Below are 8759 nucleotides of genomic sequence, written 5' to 3' on the forward strand. Positions count from 1 at the left end.
GTTGGATATTTTATGTATTTACATTTCAAATCTTATCCCCTTTCCTGATTCCCCCTCTCCCATTCTTCCTCCCCCTGCTTCTATGAGGATGCTCCCACTCCCACCCACCCATTTCTTCCTCAACACCCTGGCATTCCCCTTCCCTGGGGAAAGCCTTCACAGGACCAAGGGCTTCTCCTCCTATTGATGCCAGACAATGCCATCCTCTGCTGCATATGTGTCTGAAGTCATGGGTACCTTCAAGTGTACTCTTTGGTTGGTGGTTTAGTCCCTGGGAGCTCTGGGGGTCTGGTTGGTTGATATTATTGTTCTTCCTATGGGGTTGCAAACCCCTTGAGCTCCTTCAGTCCTTTAACTTCTCCATGGGGTCCCTATGCTCAGTGTTGGCACAGAGCCTCTCAGGAGACAGCTATATCAAGCTCCTGTCAGCAAGCACTTCTTGGCATCAGCAGTAGTGACTGGGTTTGGTGGCTGCATATGGGATGGATCCCTGGTCAGGCAGCCTCTGGGTGGCCTTTCCTTCAGTCTCTGCTCCACTGTTTGTCCCTATATTCCAGGAAAGATTTTTGATAACTCCTTTCAGATGGGGACTGTCCTCATCCCCAACCCCTGCTTCCTGGAGCTACCCAAGCATCCCTGGTCTCACTGCTCTGCCCTACCTACCAGACTCCTTCTCCTTTCCTTTTGCCCATGGACTTGGCTCTGAGCCTCCCAAACAACCCTGTTTATCAGTCCCAAACCATGCTCTAAACACCCTTTCTCTAACTCTCTATTCTTGGGATCAAATCAGTATCGTTGCGGAATGGGAACAACATTGGCAGAGATGCAGAAAATGACCCCCGAGGTGTTCAGTGCCAATGTGAAGCCAGTGCTATATGTAGGAAGCAAGCTAGAATTCCATTTTTCTCATAGCTGGTGGCCATATGAGAATGCTCTGTCACCATGGTCAAGGTCTGTCCCTGAACTGTCAGGTCTGAAGGACTCCTACTTTGGTCAAAATCCACATCCAGCTGTCTGAGCCAATCCCCGTTGTATTCTGTGTGGTTCTGAGTGTTGCTTGCCTGGTGTCTGCTGGTTGTGCCATACCAGCTGGGTTACCAGCAGCTCCTGTAGTATTTCATCTATTCTCTGTGCCAGGAAGGTCCCAGAGAGGTTCTGCTGGGACTTGACTGCAGTCATCTGTTGCATGAGGAGATTGGGCTGGATTCCGGAATAACCATCTACCGCTCACTGTCTTTGAGAGGGATTGCCTAGGGGTGGGGCACCTCAAGAGGATTTCTCTTATTTGGGAGAATCAGAGACATTTGCCTAGATATTACCTTCTCAGTCAAAGGGCCCCATGGCTTCTCAATTGGGGGTGTGGCCTTGGAGGTGAGAATTAAGCCTTCCTGGAACTCCAGTCCCTGGGAATTAATTTCGTGTCTGATACTCAGCCAGTTCTGTTCTTTGGCTGCAAGAGTCTGTGCTGTCATGAAGGTCCCCAGCCTCCCTGTAGGCTTCTTCAACAGAATGGGAGCGTCTAAAGTCCTTCCAACTTTTGGAGATGGTGCCCCCTGCTGGTAAGACAACCTAACTTCAGCACAATGAAGGTTGCCCCGGCTCTTTCCACCCGTGGGAAACTGTCAGGTCTCCCGCTTGCTTCTTGCACCCTTGCTGATAAGCCTCATTTTAGGGTCTGCTTTCTGAGACCATTTCTGGTAGAAACTTCTGGAAAGTGGGCTTTAGCTCAACCAATTTCTTGAATACAGGGTACCTGGGGCAGTGGAACTGAGTCAAAGGACTTTGACCAGGTCTCCCCAGAGAGGATAGACTAGAATTCCACAGTCCTGACAGCCATGGGAGCAAGGGCTGTGATCTGATGGAGCATCTGGTGACATGTACAGCATCTGCGAGGCCACTGAAAGATTTCTTCTTTCAGCCCCTCACCCGTCTAGCCCGCTGATACGTCTAGGGTGTCCTGACAAGACATTCAGGGTTCCAATTGCCTCCTGGGAGCTTGCAATATGGACAGATGGGTTGGGACAGGTTGGGAGACAGCCAAGGTAGCTACTGGCACATCTGATCAGGGTTGTCTAGGTGGGACCATGAAGTCAGCAGGGCTGAATCACAAGCTTATGGTCATGGAGGGTATGTGTATCCAGTCAGGAAAACTCCCTGTGGGCCTGGGGAGCCAAGGTTCGGGGGAATGTGTAGAGTACATGAAAAGACAGGAAGACTAGGAGCTCCCCAGGGTGTCTGAGGCTCCTCAGGTCTCAGTATTGGCCTGGGTGCATCTTCTGATTCTTGCTTGCCAAGATTTCTCACTCCAGCAGAAATCTTCAAGTTCACTGTGCCCTGATTGACCCGTATGTCTTGTCCTCGAAAACTACTTGAAAGGGCAAATAGTGCTTAGTTAACTTGACTTTAGACACTGGTCAACTAAACTTTTCTGATAAACGTTGGCTTAGGACTTAAGCGGCAGAAGGGTTTTGACCTTTTATTTGAGAAATAGGATAACATATCTTTGTCCCTATCTCCCACAGAGCAAAGTGCTCTGTGATCATTAGTTTTAACCATTATCTGGCATAATCTACAGTTATCTGGGAAGAGAGTATGAGTGTGGAATTGTTTAAATCAGGTCGGTCTGTAGGGAAATATATTGATTACATTAATTGATACAGGAAGATCCAGCCCACCATGGGTGGCACCATTCCACAGGCAAGGGATGCTGTATAAGGGTAGAGAAATGAGTTGAGTAGTGGTCTGTGTGTATTAATCCTTGCTCGTTGTACTTGACTGTGGACGGGTCACAGTCGAGTCATAGATGTGCCAATCTCCTGTTCTCTCAATCTCCTGTCACTGTGATCTCACTGCCATCACCTGGAACTGTGAGCCAAATGAACCCTTTCACCCATATCTTGCCTCTGTTTGAGTGTTTTATCATAGCAACAGAAAAATAAACCCAGGCATGTGCCAAAACAAATGATTCTGTATGTGTCCCCAAGGGTTTAAGTTACTCTCTCAGATCTCCAGTGAGCTGCACTGGGCCCTGACCCTGCCTTGGGCACCAGCGAGAGTCGAGTTGGGGTGGGGGTGGGGGTTCCTTTTCCTTTTAGGCTTCCACATGCATTGAGGTTGCAGGGCTCTCCCAAGCATCTTAAGTGCAAATCCTTCGCTACCTGGTAAGGTAACTGAGGACTTCAAAGGCCAGACTTGTTTGCTGCTGCACAGCAAAAGGTTTCTGATGAAAGCTTTCTCTCTAATTCCAGTTTTTACAGCTGTGAACAGACACCATGACCAAGGCAAGTCTTATAAAGGACAACATTTAATTGGGGCTGGCTTACAGGTTCAGAGGTTCAGTCCAGTATCATCAGGGTGGGAGCATGGCAGCATCCAGGCAGGCATGGTGCAGGAGGAGCTGAGAGTTCTACATCTTCGTCTGAAGGCTGCTAGTGGACGACTGGCTTTCAGGCAGCTAGAACAAGGGTCTTAAAGCCCTCACCCACAAGGCCATACCTACTCCAATAAGGCCACACCTCCCAACAGTGCCACTCCCTGTGCCAAGCATATACAAACCACCACAACTCTTAAACCCTGGAGCCATCCCTCCAGTCCAAACATGGTCTACTTTTGATGCTCAGAAAATGTCAAGGACGTATCTAAATGAAGATTAAGAATACAAAAAGCCCCAGCCCCGGAAAAAAAAAAAAAGAATACAAAAAGCCTGGGCCCCTGATGGTTAAGGTTGACACTCAACCAAAGAGACCAGTGGAGGAACCGGCATGGCCTGGGTTTCTGTACCAACAGACCCATGTCTCCCAGGCCGTAGATAGAGTTTGTTTACTTTTGTTGATCGGCCCATGAGCTGTTTATTTGCCCCCATCTCCCCATCTGGCTTCTACAATGAACACAAGACTAGAAACAGCCACTGTGACCTTGGAACATGATCTGGAAAGTGGAAAGAGTGATCCCCCCACTGGCAGGTTTGGGCAAGTCTCAGAGACCAACTCTGTATGGGCCCTGACACACAGCAAGGGCCAAATAAGCAACGGGTGTTTATTATGCGGTGTTCATTCATGCGTGAAGCATGCCACAAATATTTGCTGAGTTTCTGAAGCATGGGCAGTGTGTCCTGTGCTAACCTCTGAGTTTCTAAAGGGCTGGGTCTTGTCACTGTTTGAAGCCCTGCCTTTGGCCAGGGTCCTGGCATAGTCTTACTCTATGTCCTGGAGGAGGTTGGCTTGGCTTGGCTGAACATACCTTTCCACTGTCTACCCAGTGTAAATGGGTTCCACTGGCTAGCTGTAGACCAGACCATGGGCCACACAGAGCCTATGGGGGAAGCTCTGGCTTACAGAGAGTATGACGACCTGAAGAGCTGCTATAACCACATGTTTGGGGGCTCAATTTTGCAAGCTAGGCATCTAAAGTCAAAGTGTTGATGGGGTTGGAATTATTCTGAGGAATGTCTCCTTAGCATCTATCTATCTATCTATCTATCTATCTATCTATCTATCTATCTATCTATAATCTATATATCTAACCATATCTATATATCTATGTATCTATATGTCTATATATTATCTATATATCTATATATCATCAAATACCTATATACCTATATCTAACAATTCTACCTATCTATCTACTATCTATCTACTATCTATCTATCTACTATCTATCTATCTATCTATCTATCTATCTATCTATCTATCTATCTATCTAATTTACCTTCTCCCTGTGACCTTACATGATCATCAATGTGTGTGTATGTGTCTGTGTGTGTGAATGTGTATGTGTGTGTCTGTATGTGTTTGTCTGTGTGTGTGTGTATGTGCATGTGTCTGTGTGTGTGTGTCTGTATGTGTGTGTCTCTGTGTGTGTGTCTGTATGTGTGTCTCTGTATGTGTGTCTGTATGTGTGTGTCTCTGTGTGTGTGTCTGTGTGTGTGAGTGTGTATGTGTGTGTCTGTATGTTTGTGTGTGTGAGTGTGTATGTGAGTGTGTATGTGTGTGTCTCTGTGTGTGTGTCTGTGTGTGTGAGTGTGTATGTGTGTGTCTGTATGTTTGTGTGTGTGAGTGTGTATGTGTGTGTCTGTATGTGTGTGTCTGTATGTGTGTGTCTGTGTGTGTGTGAGTGTGTATGTGTGTGTGTCTGTATGTGTGTGTCTGTGTGTGTGAGTGTGTATGTGTGTGTGTGTGTGTCTGTGTGTGTGTGTGTGTGTGTGTGTGTGTGTGTGTGTGTGTGCATCTACATCCTAATCTTAAGAGGATACCAATCAGACTGGATTTGGATTCAGGTCTACTCTAATGACCATTTAATGACAATCAACTTTTTAAAGTTCCTGTCTCCAAACCAAGGCACCTTCCAGGCCTTAAACTATGTAGATGTCTCCACATCTTAATTTTTAAATTTCAAGCACAATCCCCAAAGCCCCACAATACCCAAGTACCAAGCTTGGGTCATCTAGGAGAGCAGTAACTTCCCTTAGTCATGGAGGCTGAGATTACTTTCTAGGTTATTATAGGCTGTATTAACTTTACAAATAAAGCTAACCAGGAGAGTAGTCAATCTAAGTAACTACTGACAGATAAATAGATAAGCAAACTGGGATATGGAAGAATATTATTCTGCCATAGAACAAGGAAATCAGCGATGAGCATGAACCTAGAAAGCATTCCGTTAAGTGAAATAAGCCAGGCCCAGAGGACAAATATCACAGGACGTCACTTACATGTGGAACTTAAAGTGGAACTCACAGAATCAGAGAGTAAATGGGCACTGGTAGGGGCTATAGGACGAGTCTGCCTTTCCGTTGCATAGGGTGAAAACAGACCATGTTTATTTTACAGTATAGTGGCTATGGACCATAACAACACACTGTGTACCAAATTACCACCAAGAGACTAGATCTTACACAGCCTCATCAGAGAAAAGACACCTATGGGAGGCAGTGACAAGGGAATTACCCGAATTGAAACATTTTACCACGTACACAAATAACAAAAGGCCGTATTGTACTTTACAAAGCTATGCAGCTTTTGTTTGTGAAACCTACCCTAGTAAACAAAAATAAAAACAAATGCATGAATGACATAGTAAAAATAAAACAAATATATATAGCTTGCACTGAGAGAAAAGTGGCTAGCCATCTCTACACTTCAGCCCTCTTAGGAAGGCTGGACTCTTGCTCCTACCTGGCTCCTCCCTTCAGAAGTAAGCAAAGCTTGTGGCACCCCAAAATGCACTTTTGTAGTGAAGCCCTTGACTCTCGCCCAGAAAGGAGAGCTTTCCTCCTTCCCCGAAGAGAAGCTGTGGTCAGCAGAGCTTTAAGATGCTGGGATATGAATAGCTCAGAGGCCTTTGAGGGTGATGGGATCCAGACTCCAAAGTCCTGAAAAATGTCCAGGCAGAGCTTTGTGAGAGGGATATGCTTCTCTTCAGCTCTCTCTCTCTCTGTCTCTGTCTCTCTGTCTCTGTCTCTCTGTCTCTCTGTCTCTCTGTCTCTCTGTCTCTCTCTCCCTGTCTCTCTGTCTCTCTCTTTGTCTCTGTCTGTCTCTCTGTCTCTGTCTCTCTCTCCCTGTCTCTCTGTCTCTCTCTTTGTCTCTGTCTGTCTCTCTGTCTCTGTCTCTCTCTCCCTGTCTCTCTGTCTCTGTCTCTCTCTCCCTGTCTCTCTGTCTCTCTCTTTGTCTCTGTCTGTCTCTCTGTCTCTCTGTCTCTCTGTCTCTCTGTCTCTCTGTCTCTCTGTCTCTCTCTTTGTCTCTGTCTCTGTCTGTCTCTCTGTCTCTGTCTGTCTGTCTGTCTCTCTCTGTCTCTCTCTTTGTCTCTGTCTCTGTCTGTCTCTCTCTGTCTCTGTCTGTCTGTCTGTCTGTCTGTCTCTGTCTCTCTCTGTCTCTCTCTGTCTGTCTCTCTCTGTCTCTGTCTGTCTGTCTGTCTGTCTGTCTCTCTCTCTCTCTTTTCCTCCAGCTTCCACTAGACTGATATGAAGCTCAGCAATGGAGGTGTAAACATCTGGGACTGTACGTTAATAATGGGGACTTTGCTCTGTACCCCTAACTTAAATGACAGGCGAGGCCTCTCACTTGTGGGAGGTACCTGCTTCTGCTGCATGTCTGCTCCACAGACACACTTTTGGTTGCCACAACCAGGGCTGCAGACTTAGAGAACAAAAGCTGCAGGGTATTCAGTTTTGAATTTCAAATAAAAGAATGAAAAAAAACTGCCATGAATTTCAAATAAAAGAATAAAAAAAACTGCCATAAATTTATGGTAAAATGTTTTACCTGGAATTCAGATGGAGTAGACATCCTGTAGGCTAGTAGACTAGTAGACAGATAGTAGACTATCTCTAGGCTACATTGATCTTCTCTGTATGACTCCTGCTCCCTTCCTGCTTAGCCAAATCCAGGCCCTTGCCCAAGCCTGACCCACATCCTGGGCTCTCAGCAGAAGTGAGGTTCAGCATCCTCAGTTCTTTGTCTCTGGAAATGTTTGCCTCCCAGCTGGGGGAGGTAGGGCCTGGAAGACACTTCGCTTTGTGGCTTCTGTTTCCTGGGGTGAGGCACAGCCATCCTTATTTCGTTCATTCACTCAGAAACTGCTCATATTGAAAGCCTCCCCTGCCAGGCTTTTGAGTCAGAAACCCCTTTTCCATTCTTCATCAGTTACCTTCTACCATGAATGAGTCTTTACAGTTTTCTGCTTCATTTCAGAGGGTGATTTAGGCCCCTACTCTGCTGACCCCCCCAAGACTGATGGCTCCATGCTGGCCTCTGTATCCTTCATTGGGGACGTCCCAGATCCAGATATCTTTCTTGAAGCAGGAATTGGTTACATCTTCTGGGACCTGCTTTCTTGGTGACCAGAATGTTGTCCACTCTTTCTTCAGTATGGAGGGGTGGGCTGGACCAGAGGCAGGGATGAGGCTCTGGAAGATGGAACTATACTCTTCAAAGTTGCTTCCCCTAGGTCAGTCCTCAGAGGGGTTGGCTGACAATACTTCCTGTCCTGGATCTCCTCAGAGACTTGGATACTCAGATAGGCTGGAGGCCTTCTGATGGCCCGCACTCCAAAAGAGCAGCCAAGACCTGTATTCTGGGCCTCCACCATAGTCCACTTACTGTCCTGCCTCCACAGGCTGTGAGAGGTTAAAGAATCACCTTCCCTTTGCTGTATGGTCTAAGCTCTAGGTCCTCAGTAGAGTTTCCAAGGTCAGAGGTATCTTAAGTGATACCTGTGTTCCTGCTCCCATCTGGTCCAGCATCACAGACAAGCCGGTTGCTGACCACAACTTTTACTTCACACCTACAGCAGGATTCGGCCAAGAGTGAACTTTCTAGGGTAGGTGCTAGGTGGGTCTGTTCTTCGGGGCAGTGTTTAGAGGCAGGGCCTCTGCTCTCTGAACTCTGTCCACTCAGAGACCAACTCCAGCTGGGGCTCAGAGTGAGAGGGCTCTTAAAGAAGTTTCTGGTTCCTCGGGTGTGGCCATGGTTGGCAGATCAGGAGCAATGTCCTAATTGGGGTTCCACCAATTTGGGCGGAGGAGCTCAAGATCTTAGACACAGCAGCAGCCCCCTATCTTGAAGCGCCACCTCCTACATTGCCTCGGGTGGTGACATGGGTGGAGGTGGGGTGTGTGTGTGTGGAGCAGAAAACTGCAGCGTCCTAGCCTAAGGGCCTAGTTACTTCACAGCTTTGTGCCCGCCCTGGTGAACTAAGGACACAGAAAATGTGAAATGACACAGTCCTTCCCCTTGGCATTATTTTCAAGATAACCCAAG

The 8759-nt window shown here is 47.1% G+C and overlaps 1 long non-coding RNA gene across 1 annotated transcript; it reads right to left on the reverse strand.

Moving 5' to 3' along the window:
* Positions 1-5799: 5799 nt before the first annotated feature.
* On the reverse strand, positions 5800-7397 carry LOC134480413 (uncharacterized). Its single transcript, XR_010054871.1, has 2 exons — positions 7263-7397; positions 5800-6373 (listed from the first exon to the last, which is right to left on the reverse strand). It is a non-coding gene; the product is annotated as an uncharacterized LOC134480413 (long non-coding RNA).
* Between the last annotated feature and the right edge of the window lie 1362 nt (positions 7398-8759).

This window comes from Rattus norvegicus, chromosome 9 (assembly GCF_036323735.1).
Source record: "Rattus norvegicus strain BN/NHsdMcwi chromosome 9, GRCr8, whole genome shotgun sequence".
Taxonomy (NCBI): Eukaryota; Metazoa; Chordata; class Mammalia; order Rodentia; family Muridae; genus Rattus; species Rattus norvegicus.